The 24,115-nt window shown below is 37.0% G+C and overlaps 1 long non-coding RNA gene across 1 annotated transcript in view; it reads right to left on the bottom strand.

The window, feature by feature from the left end:
• Nucleotides 1-14,999: 14,999 nt before the first annotated feature.
• The window catches only part of LOC309846150, a 33,761-nt gene continuing 24,645 nt past the window's right edge, over nucleotides 15,000-24,115 (bottom strand). The window contains exon 4 of the long non-coding RNA XR_014301746.1: nucleotides 15,000-15,470. This is a non-coding gene — a long non-coding RNA (uncharacterized lncRNA). The remainder of the gene's footprint in view (nucleotides 15,471-24,115) is intronic.

Genomic DNA, 24,115 nt, shown 5'->3' with positions numbered 1-24,115 from the left:
TCAAAAATCTGAAAAGAAGTTAATATCCAAAATGTATAAAAAATACATAACTCAATAGCAAAACAAACAAACAAAAAAAGAAATACAAAAAATGTTAAAAAATGGGCAGAGGAACCAAATAGACACTTCCCCAAAGAAGACATGTGGTCAACAGGTACACAAAAAGATGTTTGACATCACTAATCATCAAGGAAATGCAAATCAAAACCACAGTGAGATATCACTTTATCCCTGTCAGGATAGCTATCATCAAAAAGACAAGAGACAACCCAGTGTTGGTGAGGATGTAGAAGAAAGAACTCTCGGGCACTGCTGGTAGGAATGTAAATTGGTGGCCACTATGGAAAACAGTATGCAGGTTCCTCAAAATATTAAAAAAAGAACTACCATGTGATCTAGCAATCCCACTTTTGGAGCACTCTCATGTTCAATAGCCAAGACATGGAAACAACCTGAGTATCTGTCAACAGGTGAATGGATAAAGAAGATTCAGGGTGTGTGTGTGTGTGGAGAGAGAGAGAGGGAGACAGGGACAGAGACAGGGAGAGTATTCATCCTTGAGAAAAAAGAAAATACTGATCTTTAAGACAATAGGAGTGGACCTTGAAGGCATTATGCTAAGTGAAATAAGTCAGAGAAAGACAAATACTGTCTTGTGTCACTAGCATGTGGAATCTTTAAAAAAAAAAAAGAAAGAAAGAAAGAAGTCAAGCTCATAGAAAGGGAATAGAAAAAATGGGTTGCCAGGGAGGCGGGGGGTGCAAGGGAGAGGTTAGCAAAAGTTAAAAACTTTCAGCTTTAAGATTAATTAAGTCTTGAGAATCTAATTTATAATGTGGTGACTATAGTTGACAATATTTTATTATATAATTGAAATTTGCTAAAAGAGTAAAACTTAAATATACTTACTAAAAATATATATGAGGGGCACCTGGGTGGCTCAGTGGGTTAAGCCTCTGCCTTCAGCTCAGGTCATGATCCCAGGGTCCTGGGATCGAGCCCCTCATCAGGCTCTCTGCTTGACGAGGAGCCTGCTTCCCCCTATCTCTCTGCCTGCCTCTCTGCCTACTTGTGGTCTCTGTCAAATAAATAAATAAAATCTTAAAAAAATATATATATATATATATATGAGGTGATATATATTAATTAACTAGATGAGGGTGTGGAGGGAATTCTTTCACAAATTTGAAAGCATACACACACACACCAGGCACTAGGCCAACCACTGTGGATGAAGTCTGAAGTGAAGATGACTGTCGTTATGAGAAGAAACAAAGAGGGCCACATAATTTGCTGTCTATAAAACTCAGAGTCTAGTAAGAAAAAAACACACAATACCACAAATGAGATAAGAGAAAGAAATTGTTACTAGAGCCTATACCATGCTGTCTTGGTGATCACAGCTTTATAGTAAAGCTTAACATTTCCTTAGCAATTCAGGGTCTCTTCTGGTTCCATCCAAATTTTAGGAATGCAAGTTGGTGCAGTCAACAGTGTGGAGATTCCTTAAGAAATTAAAAATAGAGGTACCCTATGACCCTGAAATTGCACTACTGAGTATTTGCCCCAAAGATACAGATGTAGTGAAAGGAAGGGCGATCTGTACCCCAATGTTCATAGCAGCAAGTTGCCAAACTGTGGAAAGAACCAAGATGCTCTTCAAGAGACAAATAGATAAGATATGGTCCATATATACAATGGAATATTATGCCTCTGTCAGAAAGAATGAATACCCAACTTTAGTATCAAAATGGATGAGACTGAAGGAGATTATGCTGAGTGAAATAAGTCAAGCAGAGAGAGTCAATTATCATATGGTTTCACTTACTTGTGGAGCATAAGGAAATAACGCAGAGGACATTGGGAGTTGGAGAGGAGAAGTGAGTTGGGGAAAATTGGAGGAGGAGATGAACCATGAGAGACTCAGAAACAAACAGGGTTTTGGAGGGGTGGGGACGGGAGGTTGGGTAAGCCTGGTGGTGGGTACTAAGGAGGGCATGTACTGAATGGAGCACGGGGTATGGTGCATAAAAAATGGATCTTGGAGCACTGAAAAAACAAAACAAACAAACAAACAAAAAATTGTTATTGAACCCAAAATAATGAGGATTTTGGTTCCAGGGCAATGAGGATTAAAGGCATGATGAAGAAAGATAAGCTTTACCTGGACCTTGAAAAATGTTCAGAATTTCATTAAGTAGGAGTGAGATATGTGTGTTAGAGATATGACACAGGGCAGAGGAGAGAGATTATGTCTGAAAGAACCCTGAGATTAGGGACCAGGATAGCTTTAGAACTTGGCTTGTGGACATCCCAGGTAGTGCAAGGCTGTCAATGTCCACCTACTCAGTGAAAACTTACCTAATGAGCAAAAGTGAGTCATGTGACCAGGACTAATGATACAGAGTAGAGCTTAAAGGATTGTTCTATCAACCATGGGGCCAGAGGAAGACACCTGGCTTGTGGTAATGCCATACAAGGGGAAAAGACTCACCTTGGGTGGAAACCATGGCCCAATAAAGGAATGGATGTGAGATGCAGACAACATAGAATAAAATAAAGACACTGTTGTCGGGCCTCTGTCCTTCTTAAATCATTACTGGTTCCCATCTGACCGGAAGTATGTTTCCCTGCCCCCCCCCCCCAAAAAAAAAAGAAGAAGTAAGGTGTCAGGAATATTTGTGTGGCAGCATCTTTTTGAAATATTGCTGCTGAGAAAAAATGTTTAAGGCAACCACAAAAGAAATGGGATTCTGTAAGTACCCTTTGAGCCTTAGCCCCATCATTTCGGCTCCAAAGGATTTGCATTTGGAGGATCACTTCCTGATCCTCACACAGAGTACACACAGCTCTGCTGGGAATACCTTCCTTTTATCCACAGGTGAGCACAGCTGAACCATCAGCTCACCTCTCTGGCCAACAGTCAACATGACAGCATACTTAAAAATTGAATGAGTAACAACATCTCCTCCTCAAAAAACAACGGAACCACCATCCAAAACTGTGTTCACTGAGGTGCTCCATAACCTGTGTTTTTCTGACACCAAATTAATGCAGCATAAGAACTGGCTGGAAGCCATCCTTCCATTTTACCCTCATCACTGGCTTCTCCCATTTCATTTTTATCCTTATAATTTCCCAAACGTCCCATGCTGTTTTAATTATGCATGCTTCTATAATTTTGCACATGCCACATGCTCTTCTCTTTGCCTAGAGTACTGGTAATCCCCCACTCAATCTGTCTGAACAATTATTATTCCTCCTCAGGAATTCAGGCTTTCCATTAATTCTAGGGCATCTTCTCTGATTCATCAAAATCTCCTGAGAAATATTTAGACAGTTGTTCATTCCCTTATCTGTTAAAACTGTACCATGTACATACTTACAGTGTACACTTATTCACACACTGAGTCATAATTATCCATTCATATACATCCCTCAGCAAGGATATAATATTCCATAGCCATATTTTATTGTCCTCTCCTTATTTATTCTTCATCTTATATTTCTGTCATGCTTCCAACTCCTATTGTTTCGTAGCATATAACCATTTTTTTATAAGATTTTATTTATTTATTTGTCAGAAAGAGAGAACAAGCACAAGCATGGGGGATATAAGGCAGAGGGACAAGGAAAAGAAGCTCCCTGCTGAGCAAGGAGCCTGATGTAGGACTCGGTTCCAAGACCCTGGGTTTATGACCTGAGCTGAAGGCAGACCTTAACCAACTGATCTACCCAGGCATCCCAGCATTTAACCTTTTATAGATTAGCGTAAATCATTTTCATAGCAAGATGAAGTATATATAAATCAATAAATGTGTGAATAAACAAAGAAATAATCTCTCACGTTGTTCTGTGCAATCCTTGAGAGAGCCCCCATCATGGGGTGACCTCTGCTGTCCCAGAAGGTAGCAGAAGAGATGGCATATGGCAAGTGCTCAATCCAGCTCAGTTTAAAAATCAAACTGTAGGGGCGCCTGGGTGGTTCAGTGGGTTAAAGCCTCTGCCTTTGGCTCAGATCATGATCCCAAGGTCCTGGGATCGAGCCCCACATCGGGCTCTCTGCTCAGCAGGGAACCTGCTTCCTCCTCTCTCTCTCTGCCTGCTTCTCTGACTACTTGTGATCTCTGTCTATCAAATAAATAAATAAAATCTTTAAAATAAATAAATAAAATAAATAAAAAATAAAAATCAAACTGTAACTTTTCTTTCAGAGTACTTTTCGACACTCTGACACAACTAAATTGGCATTTCCATCTTAACTGAAACACTTATTGAAAAGAAAATTTATATGCATTTCAATATCAATAAAATGTTATTCTGACTATACAGATAAACAAGAACATTTCTCAAGGTTCTTCTCAGTGTCATCAAATAGACCAACTGCAGGTATTCTATATATCAAATATATTATAAGTTCTCATGCTAGAGAAAAAGGGTAAAAATAAGAGGAGCATGTTATGCTAATGGCAACTGACCATCTCTTGCTCTAAAACCACTTCCCTGAATACTGTTGCCCTCCTGTCTCCATTTCTTTGTCACTAAAAACAAAACAAAACAAAACAAACAACATATTTTAAATTTATTAAATTTATTAATTAAATTTAAATATAATAAATTAAATTAATTGAATTGAAATAAAGTTAGATAAAGGATGTTGTTTTCCAATTGACTTCTTGGCTTAACCATGTTGTATTGTTTGTTTTTTTATAACTTGTTACTTGTGCAAATATATCTGATGAACTAGAGTATATACTTGTACAAATGTGCTGGAACTTCAAGAAAGACGGAAGATTGGATATTCATCATGATGGTGTAATCACAAAGTGCATAGTCCTAAAATAAAATAATCCTTTGTACAGGACCCATATTTTACTAATTAATAATTTCAACAAATAATTACTGAGAACCTGCTTTGTGCCAGACCTCTGTCTTAGGCTCTGAGAATAGAGCCATGAACAAAAGGGATGACATCCTTGCCCTCATTTAATTAATGTGCTAAGTAGATAATCTACAGAGAAATGTATGACTCATATGTAGGTGACAATGATTATGATGAAAAATAGATCAATGCAAGGGAAGAAAGAGAACTACTGTGCTACTTTAGATCAGTTAGCCAAAAGAAAAATGTCTCTGAAGAGGTAACACAAGAGCAGAGGAACATCTGGGGAAGAGCTTTCCTGGCAAAGGGAATAGCCCACGTAAAGACTTTTATACTGTTTTACCAGAAATTCCCTACAAATTACCTCAATTCACCTGATGGGGAAAAATTGTCAAAAGAGTTGGTGCACAATAACAGCTTCTGTCTCAAGTAATCAGAATCTCCATGTTTTCATCATGAAAGAAACCCTTTCTTTTTTCTTTTTTTCTTTTTTTGTTTGTTTGTTGGTTGTTGCTGTTGTTCTGAAAGTCTCCAAGAAGACATTTGTTGAGACCAGTAATACTGTACTGTTAGTAAGAGCTTTGAAAAGAGTAAACTTCCTTTTTGGCATCTTGCTCACTCACTGTTAGCTATCTTCCTCTTAAACAATATAGCAGTCTAACGTGAAATTGTAGAAAAATGAAATAATAAAATAAAAAAAGAACCAAGTGCTATATGATGAGAGAGTTAATAGTGGCCCAGAACACTGATTATTTGCCAGTTCCAAGTGAGCAAATCCTCCCTTAAGTGAGGGATGAAACTAGTTAATGGAGTCAGGCCAGTAGCTGTCCCTCAGAATCAAACTCCTGCCTGCCTCAAACTCCAGCAAGCGGCATCCAAAATTACTGATTTTAAAGGAGTCAGTGCTGAATAGGGTTTCACTATTTACGAGGATGATGGCAAAGTTAAAATAATAAAGAAACTGAAAGTTGCACCTTTGATGGGAAAATATGCAGGATTAAAACTGTCATCGTATTAGGACTAACTGGAAACAAAAATCATTTTGGAGATTGATGACATTCTTTATAGGCTTGAAATATCTGCCTTGTTCCTTTAAATTTATATTTTGATCAGCCACTTAGGCTGGTGATATATTAAAGTCTATTAACCTCAGTTATTTTGTCCTCTAAGTAACTTTGGGTAATGCAAGAACAAATTTAAAATTGAATGAATTTCTTCAGCAATTTAAAATATGCTATTTGACCTTATATGTTTTTAACAGAAATGCTTAGTTACTCTAAAAGTGGTTTGCTATGCCATTATATTGGTCATAAAATATTTCTGCCTGTAATGTCCCTTTTGCCCTTTCTTTTCATCATTAGCATATATTTTATACTTTCAGTTCAATGCCTGAGATCATTTCCATGGAGAGATACTCCTAGATCATTTGTGAAATTGAAATTGAAATACTATGCCCAGGATAAATTCATTGATAAGAAAAACATTTAAAAACTTGAAACATCTTTTTATTGATCTTCCCAAGCTCAAGGTACAGATATAAATAATGGGGGGGATAGGAAGGGAAAGGCATTAGAGGCACAGGGAAAACGTAACTGCAGACCTACTGACTAGAAAAGACAGTGAGAAGAAAAGCCCGGTACTGTGATGTGTAACTGGGTTGCAGGACAGAGACAGAGAACAGGAGCCAGAGTAAGCCCCGGGGTGGCAGGTGGGCAGCCATGCTTTTGGCCAGTGTGAGCCTTCTCTGTGTCTCACCAACTGAATGGGTATCACATCACATTACCTAGAAAAAGAATTTTAAAAGATCCCTTAACAAGAAAGTGAACAATTGTTTCTTACTTCTCTGTGGCTACACTTGTTGCTACTTCTGAAGGCAGGAGGTCAACTAATGAGCCTTGAAAGCTAACTATCAAATAAATGTCAGGAGAGACAAGAAAACCAGTTTTCTAACTAGTCCAAAGAACAAGTGCTAAAGGCCTGAAGGATGGCAGAGACAAAAGGGAAGAAAAAAGTAGGATTGAAGAATCCTGGGTACGTACATACAGACAAAAAGCTTGAGAATGAATATCTGAAATTCAAAGTCCCACTGGTAACAGAAAGGTCACATAACGTGAGATTGGCAGGTTGAACTGCAGAGCACATACCTCAGCAAAACCTCAGCTACTGCTTCTGTTCAGACACAGGAAACAAGCACCCAGAAAACAAGGTCTTATGTAAAAACTCCCATTTTTTTAATTTAATAATTTGAATGAATTAACACTTATTTAACATTTAATACAAATATATATGTATTTTTTTTATTTTTTGAGGATGTCATTTCCTAGCTTTATGGAAGTATACTTCATATGCAAAAAATTATACCTTTTTACTGTATATGCCTTTTGATGGGTTTGGATGTATTCATATACCTGTCATACCATCACCACACTCAAGGTTATAAATGCACCCATCATCTCCAAAGGATTTATGTCTCCTTGCTTCTTTTTCCTTTTCCTTTTTTTTTTCTTCTAAAGAATACTTAACATGAGATCTACCCTCTTAAAAAGTTCTTAAGTGCACAACATTGCATCCTACACTATGTTGTAGAGCGGATGCAAGGCTGTATAGCGAATCCTTGTCGATATGAGATCAGACTTCAATGTGAGGTAAGTCTATATTTGTAAAATTCATCCCTTTACATCAGGAAGGATTAAGATAAAATTATCAGGTGGGAGAAGGTCATGAAAACTGTATTTTTAATTCTAGTAAGACTATCTTTAAACTGCCCTGTGACCTTGAACAATTTAACTCCCGTTTCCTCACTTCAGTGTCCTTATCCATAAAATAGAAGGTAGACTAGGTGATCTCTAAGGTCCCATAAAGTTCTCACATTTTATTATTTATATGGGCTCAGCAGATCTTTCACTTTGGAATTGAAGAACAAAAAGTTGATATCAATTGTGTACCAAAGCTGGGAACATAGTAAGCAATAAATAAATATTTATTATATTATTATTATTATTATTATTATTTCACTTTGGCTCATTGCTTTCTTTCTCTCAAACAGTCTAAAATGATCACTGCTTTAGCTATTTGTCTGTCATTTCTCTTAGGTAAAATGTTGTTAAAGATTAAAATTAAATTTACTCAGTCATTTCTCTGAATTAGGAAATGGAAAAATAGTGTGTGCATTTTTGTCTATGTTTCATTTAGCCTACAGTACACTTTGCATATAAATTTCAGGAAGGAAAATAACCTTCAAGACCTTCAATGCATGTGTGAAAGTGTATCTCTGTAGGACTATTTAAAGAAATTTTCAGGGGTGCCTGAGTGGCTCAGTCATTAAGCGTCTGCCTTCAGCTCAGGGCATGATCCCAGTGTCCTGGGATGGAGCCCAGCATCAGGCTTGCTGCTCAGCACAAAGCCTGCTTCTCCCTCTCTCTCTCCCCCTGCTTGTGTTCCCTCTCTTGTGTCTCTTTCTGTCAAATAAATATATAAAATCTTTTTAAAAAAATAAAGAAATTTTCAGATGGCAAAGACCCTTGCAAAGCACTAAGCTCAGGTCCTTGCCTTTGGAGAAATAACAGCCAAGACTGCAGAGTCAGATAATAACTTATGACATAATCAAAAGGAGTGATGTGACTTCTGATTTAATGTGAAACTTATTCATAAACAATGTCTTACAGGACCACGTAGCTTGAAAATAACAGATTCCTTATTGATTTATGTCTCTTTTTCCATACTTAGGAGAATTGACTACTTGTTAAGCAATGTTCAGAGTACACTGTTACTCTAAAGAACTAAAATTTATATGGTTACATTTTTCTACTTTTGAAAATATTTAAGAAATTAGGTTTAAAATTTTATCTATGTATATGGTTAAAATTGCTTATCAACTACAATTATTTGGTACATTTTACCATTTTAAAGTAGTCTGGTGGTGGCAACACTGAGAAATATAAAACAAGTCCTGTTCCAGTCATGAGCACAGGAAGAGAAAGTGGTGCATATGTCTGCGTGCTCAAGTGCACAGACATTATACAGTAAGTACAAAGGGCTAAATGGTATGAAACTAACAATCTATGCAGTCAGAGGTTAGAACAGAAAAATAGTGAAAATTAGGGACTTCTCCTGTAAAATAGGCAGGACTTGAACTAAAGCCTGAAAGATGGCTAGGATTTGGAGAGGCAGAAGAGAGAGTGGAAGGACGTTCTTGGGAAAAACAAGCAGAATATGCTCGGATCATTTGTTGCCTGGATTAAGTACTTATTAATAATTATTAAATACTGGGAAGAGGATCCATCAGGAAAATTAATTTTACTCTTGATGACAGAGTATAGCAAATGCACTGAACAATAAAGCATGTGTCAGAGGGCCATCATAGTGGGTAAGGGGCTTCACCCAAGAAATAATATGGACTTAGGAGTACAGGAATAATCCATTAATTGTAAAATATGGCAATGCCATGAAGGCTGGACTCACTGTGAAGAAGAGCTAGAGGCCAGGAGACCAGCTAGAAGGATCTTACAGAAATCCCACCACAAAGTGAAGATGGTCCAAAAAAATGACTAAACATAGCATTTTAAGAGAAACACTGTTGACATTTAATTGCAGAACTACTGGAAAAGGGTAAAGTAGAGAGAACCATCAACGTTTATTATAAGGTGTGTACCTTGAAAGACTAAGGGGAAAATAATACCACAGAGAAAAAATACAGTCTTTAGAAAGAGAAGCCAATTTGGGGCAGGTGTTGAGACAGGAGATATGAAAGGATTAGCGGTATTACATAAGGGGGAGAGTGTATACACCATATTGCACATAATTTTAGGAGATGCTCAGACTTCATTGATTCTATCTAAACTGAGGGAAGCAAAACTTACTTTGGATAACTAATGGCATGAAGAAATGCCAGTAGAAAAAAAGCGTGGGTGGCTCAATGGCTTAAAGCCTCTGCCTTCGGCTCATGTCATGATCTTAGGGTCCTGGGATCGAGCCCCACATCGGGTTCTCTGCTCAACAAGGAGCCTGCTTCCCCTTCTCTCTCTTCCTGCCTCTCTTCCTACTTGTGATCTCTCTCTGTCAAATAAATAAATAAAATCTTTAAAAAAAAAAAGATGGTATCTACTACTTATTTCACATCTATTATATGCCTAGCATTATTTTAATATTTTGCATAATCACTTTCATACAGTATTTCCTTTAATCTCCATAATAATCCATGTTATTAAAAAATGTCTTCTTTTGCAGAAAAACTGCCAAAGAACAGGAGGAAAGTAAATGAACTAAGGGTGCTTATATCTCAGCCTTCATAGTATATTTACTCTTGTTAAAGACAAATTATTCTGACACTTGTTCAAATGTTAACCATTTTACTTGAGACTGTTGCAGTGAGGGACAGAGGTTAAACTTAATCCCAAACCCAGCAAAGACAGCTGTGGATTTATATCCAATGAGCAGAGAAGGGGGAGGAGGAGAGGTCAGTGAAGGAAAAATTAAGAGGAATTTGATTATTTATCAAGGATAGGAGGATTCCTGCTAAATTGGATTCCTGATAAAGACAAGTTAAGATCATTAGATACCAAGGATAGGGGTATTCTCAATAAACTGGCTTTTTCTTGCTAAAACTGCACTCAGTAAGCCAAGTGCTAGGCCCATGGATGAAGCCTAGCCAAAAAGAGAGGGCTCAAGGGAACCTGAATCAAGTTTGATCAAAGAAGGAGTCTCTCTCAACTTCTTCACTTTGCATTCATCTCTTCATTCAAAAATATTTACAGAATTCTAAATATATGGCAACACTCTGTTAAGATCAATTAGACATGTCTGTCCCTGCCATTATGGAACTTGGATGACTGCTACTCCTCCTTTATGATTCATCTCAGAGATCTCCCTTATGAAGACTTCTCTGGATCCACTTCACCTGGGTCTACATCCCCCATCATAGACTTACCTCCCTAAGTGATAGCTTCCTGTTTAATTGAGTGTCTTGTTAAACTACAAGCCCTGTGATGATGTTAACTATGCCAGTCTGCTACACTCATCCCCAGTAACTTGCACTAAACCTAACCAAGTAGTAATTCAGAAAATAGTTAACAAGGTTTGGTTTACAAAATATAGATAATAAAAGCAAGAAATAGATACGTGATGCCAAAAGCTAACCAGGAGAGATGCCAAGGATATGTGGTTTCCCAGAAACAAGACTAAAGAAAAAGTCAAGTGAATAAGAAATTGGAAAAAAAAAAAAAACAACACTATCAAAAGTAGAAGTTCCGAAATCCTTTTGAGTTTCTGAAATCTGGAATTCTCAGAGATCCAAACAGCAAAAGAGGTGGGATTTCAGATACAGTTCACTAGAACACAGAACATGGATGTGATCTTGGAGCAAAGGACACTTGACTCTGTGAGTGGCTGTAACACTTTAAGCTAATAGAAGCTCCTAGAGCTCTGTTTAATTTACAATTTGGTACATTTCTTTCTCTGGACCTTATTTTCCTCATTAGTAACATGTGGACCAGGGATGGGGTGAGGGATTGGCAGCAAAATATGTGAATCAAGAAAGGATAGTGTGTTTACTGGAAAGCATCTGGACTCTAGAGACCCAGGGACTGCCTGGGCTCAAGTCCTAGCTCTGTCACCTGTTAGCTATGTGACTATAGGCAAATGCTTAAACACTGTACTTGAATTTCCCCATAAAATAAATGGAAATGATTATATGTTCTTCATGTAGTTTTTATAACTATCACACAAACCAATACCTCTGAAGAGCTAAGAGCATTACCTGGCACATAATAAAAGCTCAAAAATGCTTGACCTATTACTATAGGGAAAGAATCCCAAAATGGGTTGCATAACAAGTGTCAAGCACAATGCAATGGATTTTTACGCAAATTATATCATTTGATTCTATCTAGAAAATGGTTGTAGATCAGAAGTCTAACGTTCAAGTCTTTTCTCATACCCCTGATTGGGCACCTCAGTGATTCCAGTCATTTGAGTAAATGTGGGCTATACAGTATGTCATTCTTATTCTGACTATCCTTTGAATCTTATAATTAGCAGAATAAGAAAAGTGTTGAATCAAAAGCAAAAAGAAATTAAGAAGACTCTCCACCATGAATCTGTAGCATCTTTCCCACATTTTATATTGTTTTTCTATGAATTCAATGTCATGAGTGACTTTTCTACGTCTGACTAAGCAGTTGAAATGACAACTTAGTACATAATTACCTACTATGGATAATTCAAGTGCATACCTTTATTTCTTTTAGTCGCTCTGAGACTTTATAATGATATTTCAAGGTTAAATACTTCTTATGTTTGTTAAATCTGAGTCCAGATGGATTTCCTAGTCAGTCTGTGTCGACATTCATAAACAACTTAGGATTTAAGTTTTAACCTACCTATTCAGTATAAATAGCACAGATTTGCTCTTGCTAACCCATGTTTGAATAATAACTTCAGTTTTTTATTATTAATGACACAATGATGTCCTATAGCCCTAAAAATAACATCATCTTATGTTGTCTAAAAAATAAAGTTGGATCAGGACAGGAATTTTTTTCCCAACTTTTCTTTTTTGTTTCTCATTTCCTCCCAAATGATCATTTCATGTTGAGAACTGTTCATCAAACCCCAAACAAACATTGAGAGTTTTAAGTGCCAATACAGAGCACCTGCATGCTTGAGAGCAATAATTCCAGGGGGAAAAAGAATTGAACAACACGAATGTTATTCATCCTTATTCCTGTGGTTCTGGAGATATTGTGCCTTTCATTATTGACATTTGGTTGTACATTTCAGTTTACAGCAAAATACTTGTGTTATTACGGCCTTATAATAACCCCATAAATAGGTATCAGTTTTTTCCAGTCGGTGAACTGTGAAGCTGAGGTGCTCATAACAGAGCCAGTAATAGGGCTAGGGCCAAACCCTCTGAGTCCCCTTCTGCACATTTTTACCCTTCCCCCTCTCTGCCTAGTCCTGTCCTGCTAATCAAACACCACTTTTGTTTCACCACTTTACAGTGATTTTATGTGTCTCTTCTGAGTTTTCAGTGAGACTATCTGGAGCCATGTGTTAATAATGCAGACCTGCACAGTCAGAGACCCCTGCACTAAGCCCACTGGCTCTTGACAAAGTAATGGGCTCAACTCCTCATTGTTCTATTTATTCCTCAACATTTTTCATTTCAGAAAAAATCAGCTTTGTTTCTTCACCCCCAAACTAAGATCTCTAGACAACTGGTCTTATTTGCATTAATGAGCTACATACAGATGGTAAATACTTGATAGATTTAACAACAGATTATCATGTGCTCTTTGCTCTATAAACAGCAACAGAGGCTCAGGCTTCTGGCCAGGGATAGAGGAGAGAAATTCCTATATTCCTCCAGGTCATTCATTGATTTTGAACCTTGTGCACCTCAGAATCACCTAGGGAGCTTTGGGAAAGTACCAATGCCCAGGTCCCTCCCCCAGAGAGTCAGATTTAATTGGTCTGGCGTCCTGCCTGAATACTGGGATTTTTAAAACCTCCTTGGGTGATTCTAATGTGCAGCCAGGGTTGAGAAACCCTAACTTAAGATGTAGCCTAGAGCAGTACTCCTCAATAGAGGCCTCACATTAGAATTCCCTGGAGGACTTTTAACAATACTGAAGCCAAGACCCCATCTAAGACCCAATTAAATCAGAATCTTTGTAAGTAGGGCCCAGGCATTGGGTAGTTTTTAAGGCTCCACAGGTGATTTTGCTGTGTAGCCCAGTTTGGGTGTTCACTGGTCTGAAATCTTCACAACTCGATATGTGGTCTATAGAGTTGCCTCCTCCCCACAAGAAACAAAAACAAAACAAAAACTGAACAGATCCTAATACCTGAAAGTTTGCTAAAATTTAGTTTCAGACTCCATACATATACCATTCCAAAATCCACATTTTAACAAGATTTCAGGTAATCAGCATGTGCACCAAAGTGTGAGGAGCCTGGTTGTAGATTGCTCTTCTAAAGACTGGAGGGCATTGTTAACTATCCCCAATTCTTCATTTCTTCATTGCTCTCAAGTTTCACGTGAAAAGCACCAGAGTAAAACCAGAGTAAATTGCCTACCATGTATGCTTAATTGTTACACAGAGAGAAAAAAAAAAAAATTGTTTTTTTAGACCTAATTTTCATTAAATTACTTTCTCCTAAGCCAACTCCTGAGCTTGAAATTTAGGACTCTTTGCATAAAATTGAAAATAATATAACCACTTTCTTGCTAACACTTCACCATCTATTTCCACCCCCAACCATGGTCCAAGCCTTCTAGCCTCCTACCTCTGTACTCATTCCCACATTCCATTTTAAAGTACATCCTTTAATGCTATCAGTTAAGGCCATTGCTCCATGAAGATTTCTGTAATTCCATTCTATCCCCAGGTAGTAATAATCTCTACTAGCACAGAATATCCATAGTATCCTGTACCTCTCTTGTGGCCCATTTTACACACTTCGTGTCCCTTTCCAGACATGTTTTATATCTTCTATTAGATGATAAGTTATGTAAGAAAAGACTGCATGTATAATTCACTTCCATAAAATTCACACTACCTTTCTCAGAGCTATATGTATAGTAGGAACTTTTTTTGTCTTTCTCCTGACAATTTTTTTATGCTTAACCAATTCAGGCCAGTTTTCTAGTACAGACAGTGTCATCTGCCTTTCCCTCTGAACTTAAAAAGCATTTGCTTCACTTTGCTCACCAGGTCTGCCGTGAATGGATTAGCATTTCACAGTGCGGTCTTTGCAGAATGTGAATTTGGATTTATGAATCTCTACGAAAGATAATGTATAAGGGCGGTCTGAGAATTTTATTCACTCAACCACCTTTCTAAAAAAAAAAAAAAAAAGATTTTAGTTATTTGTCAGAGAGAGAGTCAGGCTGAGGGAGAAGCAGGCTTCCTGCTGAGCAAGTAGCCCTGCACTGGGTCTGTCCCAGGACCCCGAGATCATGACCCAAGCTGAAGGCAGATGCTTAACCAACTGAGCCACCCAGGCATATGCACCCAAACATCTTCTTTAAGGAACTTCTTCTTATGAGCATTCTTTGCTCTACACGACACATTATGGGATATATTTTATATTTTTAAAATTTTTTTATAAATATATAGGGTATTTTTATCCCCAGGGGTACAGGTCTGTGTACATTATGGGATATTTTTAATAACAGCGAATGAATCCTGTGCCATCCAAGATAAATTTAGGACTATTCAGGCTTTCAATGTTTACGTAGACATAGCAATATTTCTTCCTTTCCAGGGAGAACATGGAAGTCCTGGCCAGAAGATCAGAATATCACAACAGTATGACCTCAGGATGATTGGGTGAAAATTTGAGACCAGACATCATCACAGGAAGAAAACAAGAAAATAACAACAAAAAGGCTGGAATACATATTACTCAGGAGGCTCCTGTGCTCCAGGTGGATTAACTAAGAAGTTAAGGAGCATACTATCAGTTATATCTGAGAAATAAAAAAGAAATAAAAGAAATAAAAAAGTACTTATTGAATTTAAACTATCCTAGGAAAAACTTGCATTCATCATGGTCTTGAATGTAATGTATCTTACTCTTCTTCCTTGAGAAATATGAAATAAAAGAGAAAAGAGGAAGTAATTAGAAAAATACTTTCATCACCTCCAAAGTCTTAGAAGCTTCTGTTTATGAGAAACAACAACAAAGAAAGCTGCAGAGCTTGCAGTAACAGATGGTACTAATTAGTGTCTCAGAATTCATTAGAAACCATGTCAAAGTTGACTGGCTATTTGCAAAGATACTTCTGATCAGTTGTTCTAAAACTACTTTCATAAATATGTTAGGATATTCCATACTATTTTAATAAATGTTGAAAAATCCAAAAGAAAAAGACATAGAGATGTAGACACTATTTTGTTATTATTTCCCAGCAATGACAGGCCTTTGTCAAAGCTATTGAAAAAGTGTCCCTCCATTTCCTATTAGATGACTTTAGAATGGAGGACAAAGGGAATGGAGGGAATAAGCAGCTTAGTCTCTATAGCTAAAGGTTATGAAAAAGAGGTCAGATATATTTATGTCTTTCTGATATCTACATTTATCTCTATTGACTGCATATTCCAGACAATCCCAATGACTATATCCTTTGTTCCTGCTCCCCATGAAAGGCTAAAAAGATATTTCTGGAAGCTTTTATATTGATGATTCCAGAAACACATGGACTAAAATGATAAAGATTCTTAGTATAGAAATGTTTCATACTGTCTTACTTTGTCTTTTCAGATGTTTTTGAAATAAGACTTCACTACCTCTAAATCATTGGTTACAATGACACTGAAAAATTTCACCTATCATACAACTTTCACTAGCCATAAGCCTTTATTTTTCATTTGTTTTAATTACTCATAAATATCTTTGCCAATTGAACTGTCAGAGGATTTAACAACATTTTTGTTATCATTTAGACCAGCGTTTCAAGATATACACTGAAATTACCTTATAAAATATCAATGCCTAGATCCCACTGTCAAAGATGTAATTAGTCTTGTATGTCACCTGGGAATCAATAATTTTTTTAAATTTTCTTACGTATTTTTAAGATGCAGACAAGGTTGAACAATAGCAATTTCAGTCAAATGGCTCAACAATGAATTTCAATATACCTTTTAAACCTTGGTGTACTATTGTCACAAAGCCTAATCTCTGCTTCACCATTTTTTTTTTTATTTCAGGTTTTTCTATTAGATATTCTCCAAGTTCAGGAAATTCTCCTGGACATCAGACACTAAATCTTCATACAGATGACCTACTTAACAGGGCACTGATACATAATAGTTAATAAATGTCCTATAAAAGCCCATTCCAGGGATGCCTGGGTGGCTCAGTCAGCTAAGCATCTGCCTTTGGCTCAGGTCATGATCCCAGGGTCCTGAAATAGAGTCCCACATTGGGTTCTCTGCTCAGGAGGGAGCCTGCTTCTCCATCTGTCTGCCACTCCCCCTGCTTATGCTTGCTCTCTCTCTCTCTCTCTGGCAAATTAAAACAAACAAAACATTTCAAGAAGGGAAGGAAACAAATACACAGTTACCACCACTTAAGGTGCTACCCCCATTACCTCTTACAGCCATCTGGAATGCTGACTGTTTGTTCCCTGCCTCAGTGAATACAGTTATTTTATTTTATTTTATTTTATTTTATTTTATTTTATTTTATTTGTCAGAGAAAGAGCACAAGCAGGCAGAGAGGCAGGCAGAGGTAGAGGGAGAAGTGGACTCCCCACTGAGCAAGGAGCCCAATGTGGGACTTGATTCCAGGACCCTGGGATCACGACCTGAGCTAAAGGCAGCGGCTTAACCAACTGAATCACCCAGGTGTCTGAATACAGTTCTAATAGCCACTTTTACCCTCCACTAATTGCAGACACTACTACTTGTCCTATAACATACAAAGACTGATTCACATTTTCTTTTTTCTTTGTCATGGTTTATTTCTATGGAAGTCACAATAATAGCTGATTTTAAATAAATTATGATCAATGAGAGCATGAGCTTGTGACTCAAATTGTAAAAACTTTTTAGAAGTCTTATGAATAAAAATTACTGTATAAGCAATGTAAATTAATGCCAACATTGATTTGTTCAATGTGACATTCATGTAGCTTCTCCTTTTGGACTCCATGTGCTCTCCAATGAAATATTGGCTGTATTATATACTACATGGAAAATATCTAAGGTGGATAGCCTTATAAGAAACAATTGTATTTGCCAGGAAATAACTTTCAATTGTTGAAAAACATCTCAAAAAGGGAGAAAAGCCATCAATCAGGGATAGGTTCTGTACTGAAATAGATACATAATTATGAACTATGGTAATCACTGCTGCCAATATAGATCCTCTATTCCTATGCTTAATTGTCCCCTCTTTCTAGCTGTACAAGATGCTTTTTGTGCAGTATCCTAAGGCTGTCACACCTAAGTCCAGGTAGGTGAGGAGATGGAACTTAAATGATGACCAATGGGTATTGTATGGAAGTGTTGAATCACTAGATTGCATACTTGAAAGTAATATACACTGTACATTAACTAACTGAAATTTAAATAAAAACTCAAAAAATTATGACTTGATATTTTTGTCCAACAAAAGGGAAAATCTAGGCAGAACTGGTCATTAAGTTCTCGGTAGCCATCAGACTTCAGAAATTAAATGATCATTCTGTCATATTTTTTTAAAGAAAAAACACTGCAAGTGACCTACATGAATCAACAAGCCAGTACAGAACACATTTTCTACACCAAGACCATACAGCTGTCACCACTAACAAACAGCTCCATGGTAATCTCAAATTCCAGGCACTTATTTTGTGAGAGAAAAGATAAATGGGAAAGAGGCAATCATCATTACTCATCTACCTTGCTGGGATTTCCATCTTATTTGCTCCAGTTTCTTCCTCACAGGCAAGGCGGAAGATAGATGGGAGGTGGTTTGCCAGACTCATTTTGAGAAATCACTGATTGGGAGATTAAAACTGACATTTATTTTTGCCTCCATAAAGGCTCTGAATCCTGAGATACCTAATCATTAAAGTATTTTAAGAGTGAATAAGTCTTAAAAGCCCCTGACAATTTGTGAAGCTAATTGTACCTCCCACAGTTTTGTCCATCATCTGGACTGGGTAGATTTCTCTCTCAGCAGAGAGCCTGTTCCTTGGAAACACTATAGATGGACACAGAGTGTGGATCATTAAATCCCCCTGTGTGGTTATCAGAGTTTGTCCATGGGCTGGAGTTGTTAGGCAAAGGATGTGGGCCGGGTTTTGACGCTGCAGTTCCTGCAGTCTCTAGATATATTTCCTGTTAAAGCAGTTTTTTTTTTTTTCCTTCAGAGTTGGATTTCAAAGTCACCTTCTCAGCGATGTACACTGTTTTGTCTCCCCTGAAGAAGAATGCACTGACTACAGAAAAAGACATTATTTTCTGGCTCAGTTCTTGCATTGTTTTACATCTTGAAATTCGGGCTACTAGATCTATCCTTGAAGGATGAATGAGCCAAATTTCCACTGTGAGTAAATACACAGGCAACTTAACAGCTAGATAAGTTAACAAAATGATGAAAACTATCCAATTTATGAAATTTTTAATTTTTCTGGAGTTTTGAATCATTCCGCTGTACTAAAGAGAAAGGTTTCAGCTTTTGTGTAAGGAACAATACCTTTGACTGGATGTGAGTCTCTGGTAAATTCTCAATGCCTGATTGACCTTCCTGGATAATCTTCCATCTACCGACTTTTGAATACTATGAAATGAAGGTTACTATGTAGGAGACTATAAGAGGAAAAGTGATAAAATAAATAGGTTCTTCCTATAGGGAGAATGAATATAAAGAAGAGGTGGTTGACCTAAGCAGTTGTAATAATATGTAGAAAAAACAAAACATTTAAAATAGGGAAATTTTTAAAAGTTCACAATTAATGCGAGTGTGTTAACCATGGAGGAAACATCCTCAAATATGATTATAAGAATTAGAAAAGGAAAGAGATCTTACTGGATAATCAAAGTAATTACTAGAATGTTCTAAAAAGAATAATAGAGGGAAGTGAGTAAACCATTAAAGCAGCTTTCAACCACTGAGTCTTGACACATTCCTGATTTTTGATCAGTTGTGAAGTACATTACAAATAATTTAGGCACAATAATAAAGTATAAGTAGTCTTTAATGATGTGCTTCTTTTTTTTATATATATACAAATTGGAACAGATATCAAGTGCTCCTTTCAATAACCCAGTCACACTTTCTAGCCTTTCTGCTTATTCTGTTGTGTAGGAGACAAATTGCTTCCTAGGAGTCACACAGGCTCATCTATCAGATGTACCAGAGCAAAACCCAGGAAGCAAACAAACCAATGATCCAACAGAAAAGATGAAGAACTTTTCCATGATCAACATGCATGGAGATAGAGGGTTCCTGGGTGGCTCAGCTGGTTAAACATCTGCCTTCAGCTCAGGTCCTGATCCTGCGGACCTGGGATCAAACCTCTTGTCAGGCTCCCTGCTTAGTGGGAAGTCTTCTACTCTCTATGCTCCCCACCCCCCCAACTTGTGCTCACTTGCTCACTCTCTCAAATAAATAAATAAAATCTTTAACCATAATACTCATGGAGACAGAGAGAGTAGATGTCATAGAGGGCAGTTAACAAGTTCTTTTTATAATGTGTGCCTATGATTCAGGAATGTTCTTTTACGAAACCGTGTCAGTATTATTTCTTCACTTTCTCCAATATTATTGTGCAGAAAAAGATTGACTCTCAAGAAGCTAAAAGTCAGTAAAAGAAATAAGAAAAGTGTATGCTTACAGTTCATTGAGCATGTACTCCTTTTCAGGTCTCCGCTAAACACTTTCCGTATATTGTTTTATGTAATCCTCATGAAAACATAGGAGTTCTGGTATCTCTATTTTATTAATGAGAAATATTCTGATTTTATATGATTTCACATAATATAAATATTAATCAGAGGATTGAGGCCATATGATATCCAACTATTAGCAAAGTTGATGTCTTCCCTATTGCCTTGCACAAGAATAATGGCAGTCAGAACATGATAAGCACCATAAGAATGTGGAAAATTAAGAACTGTTGGATCACAAGATGAGAGAGACCTCTTTGGTACAGATTCATAGAAGTCTTTAAAAACAAGTAGTATCTCAGACGATGTAAACCAAACTATTATAAAAGTACCATCAAGTCCCTGTGTCTTAGGGGTTTTTTGGTCAATCTCCTCAAGCTCTCTCTTATGCTAGTCAAATTACCAATTGAATTATGAGTGTGGCACTGCCTTTGGGACTTACACACACTTAGTGAGAAGAAAAGAAGTTACTGTGGGAATTGCCATCCTCTCATTTTCTCCAAGAACTGCAAAAATCTGCAGATTCCAGCGGAAACTCGAGACATCATTTATAGTGTGCTATCTTCCTACTCTCGAGCTTGAAAAGAAACACTTGATTTGCATTATTGATTAAAAATGCAATTTAAATTGCCTTTGTGCTGAAGTGGTTTGTGAGATGAGAATCATCTCACAAGAGATGATTTCATGAGAAATCTTTTTTTAAGGACATCTTGAAAGAAACAAAACAAAAGTTCCAGGTCTCATTAGCTTCATCCAACAACACAACAGTTCAAGTATTCTACATCCATCTTGAGGTCTTCTTTAGTTCTCCAGAAGCTAAAGGGATAGGGGCATGTGGGGCTTCCAAACCCATGTGTGTCATCAGAGCACCTCAGGGTAGCTTCATCCACACACTGTGAATCTCAAGGATGCTCTCGGTCCAGAAGAATTCTAAAACCCTTATATTTTTGTTGTTGTTGCTGTTTTAACTCTTATGATTTTAATAGCTTCTTTTATTCAGAGATTGCCACTTACCTAATGACTAAAATAAAACCAGAGCTGTTTCCTGTATATTCTTAGTTTCTAGAGGGCAAAGCTGAAGTTTATTTATTACATATACATAGTTATGACAGAAATTAGGAAAAACCTATTGTAGTTTTATTTCCTCAGTTCTGAAATTCCTCTTTTTTCTTTGTTTTCTATATCTTGCCTAACAAAGATGATCTTAACTTAGTTATAATTAAAGTACACAAACTGTTTTGTAATTTGCATGTCAGTCATAGCAAAAGCATTTTCCATATTACTTCAAAGCCTTCATAATTAGGATTTTAATGACAAAAATAATTATTTATTATTACCATTTATTATTATCCATGAAGCTTGCCCTTAAATTTTAATCAAAAGAAAATATAATATACAGTTTTAAAACCACTGTACCACAGATTATGGGAGTATTTACTATTTTGTTTTATTTCTCTGCATGAATTCTGAAAACTATATTGATATCTATACCTCATTCTTATTAATATGTGCTAATTTAAGTATTAAGATAATTAAGTATTATCCCTCAAAGTATGGAGGATGCATATAATTAAATGAGATAAGCAAGCAAATGGACATATCCTAAAGATCACATGCTTGGAGTTTGTTCTAGGTGAGGGACAAAGGCGGTGACAGGCAGAAATGAGTGAATCATTATTCATTCTATTGTCCTTATCTGACGGTGGTACACCTCCCTGTTCTCCCATACTTTCATTTTATTCTAGTGACATGTGCTTTGCTCTCAAAATATGCATGGTCTTTGGTGGTACACCATCCTGTTCTACCTTATTCTCATTTTATTCTAGTGACATGTGCTTTGCTTTCAAAATATGGTACAAAAGAAAGCAGCTTTTTAGAGTTACTTTCTTTTTTTTTTTAAAGATTTTATTTTATTATTTATTTGACACACAGAGAGAGAGATCACAAGTAGACAGAGAGGCAGGCAGAGAAAGAGAGGGAAGCAGGCTCCCTGCTGAGCAGAGAGCCAGATGCGGGCAGATCCCAAGACCCTGAGATCATGACCTGAGGCAAAGGAGCCCCTAGAATTATTTTGCTAATGGTGACATTTCCAACAGTGGATTTCATTAGGAAACACTCAAGAATTTCTTCTACCATTGAAATTGGGCTACAACTTTGTCCGCACTGTTTTGTAGGCATACTGGAGTAAGTCTGAGAGGTTTTATAGTTACTAGGTCTTCTAGGCATTTCTGAAAACATAATTCTCAAGTCTACTCTGCTCTGTTCTCATCTAGTCTACTCTGTTCTCATCGTATTTTGGGTCTGTCCCCCACTACAGGATGAAGTGCATAATGACTAGTTCAAGAATCTCCATTGGTCCTTTCTTAGAACTTCTTTTTCTCCACTGAGATATCCTATCTTTTCATTTATTATGAGTATATTTTCCTACATTTCATTAAGCATAGTTTATTAATTGACAGAAGGACTTATCTACTTATAACATTCGGGTCTTCTCAGATTTGGCCTCCATTGCTTTTTCTCTTGACAATGGGTCACATTTGTTCTTATAAAGAATGGTGAGTAGGCAATATTTTTGGTTAGTAGGCAATAATTTGTTGACTACAAACAGCAACCTTGTCTCCTAGGCAGTAGGTCAAATTTCAGTTTGGTTTTTTGTTTGTTTATTTATTTTGTCCTATCTAGATAAGGTTGCTTAGAGTTTTCCCACATGTAAACAGTTCAGGGCCAGCCAGAGATTTGAGAAAAGTTTATACAAAGATTTGGGGTCCTCTTCTCTGGCTGTATCTGTTTCAAGGTTCAGTCCTTACCGTTTTGAACCAGTAATCACCTTGAACTCTCTTCTCTAATTCTTCAGGTCAGAAAGTCTGCAAATTATTAGAGCTTTATTTCTGATGAGTGACACCAAATGTCAGCTGCCCTGTTCTCAAGTTAAACTAGCAAAAACTCACCAAGTGCAAACCCCTTCCTCCAAGTTTTGATTCTCCTCATTCTCACTCTCCTTTAAGTTGTTACATTTTTGTATTTTTTTTCCAGATTTTGTAGTTGCTATCTCTGGAAAAGTAAATCTGTTAATGCACTCAGTTGGCCACAGAAGCAAAATCATGCCGATAAATCTCTTTAAAACTAATAATAGAAACAAATTAAAATACTCAGAAAATGCCACAAGTCTATCAATCACATGAAGAACCTTGGATCTGTGCCCAACTTTGACCTGATGAATAAAGAGCAAACTTCTGAGGGTACCTTCAGATTCTTTCAGGAGTCAGCCATCCATAGCCTGGCCATGCTAGAGGTTTTTCTAGAACAGCTCGAATACAGATCTCATCCACAAAAACCTTGACTTTTGTAATGGCTTTCTAAATCATTTCTTCTATTATTTCTCTCTTTTTTTCCAATTTTGCCTGAACCTAGCTTTGAGCATCTTTCTGTTCAAAAATTTTAATGCCTCATTCATGGTCTGATTTATTTCCAGTTTCTGAGCCTAACTTTTTTTTTTTCCACTTTCTCCCCTCAGAAATGGTAAGAAGTAAACAGTAAATACAGACTGGGAAAGCCAGTGCTCAGTTTATGATGAGTAGGTCTGTAACTCTGGATAAATTTTTTAACTTCTCTGTATCTAAGCTCCCCAGCAGTAAAGGGAAGTTACTAGAGCACTACCTCATAAGGCTGTTTTACAGATGAAGTGAAGGAACCCTTGGAAAGCGTCTGAGAACAGTGTCTGGCACATGATGCCCCAGCAGAGTGTTAATTACAGTTTTTAATATCTGCATTGTCAGTTCCACTTTCTGTGAAATGGGGAATATAGTTCTATTTGAAAGATGAATGGTTTCCATGCAACAATTTTTTT

The sequence above is a fragment of the Mustela nivalis genome, assembly GCF_964662115.1.
Source record: "Mustela nivalis genome assembly, chromosome: 1".
Lineage (NCBI taxonomy): Eukaryota > Metazoa > Chordata > Mammalia > Carnivora > Mustelidae > Mustela > Mustela nivalis.
Note: the sequence above shows the minus strand (reverse complement) of the source record. Positions and strands in the feature narration are given on the sequence as shown.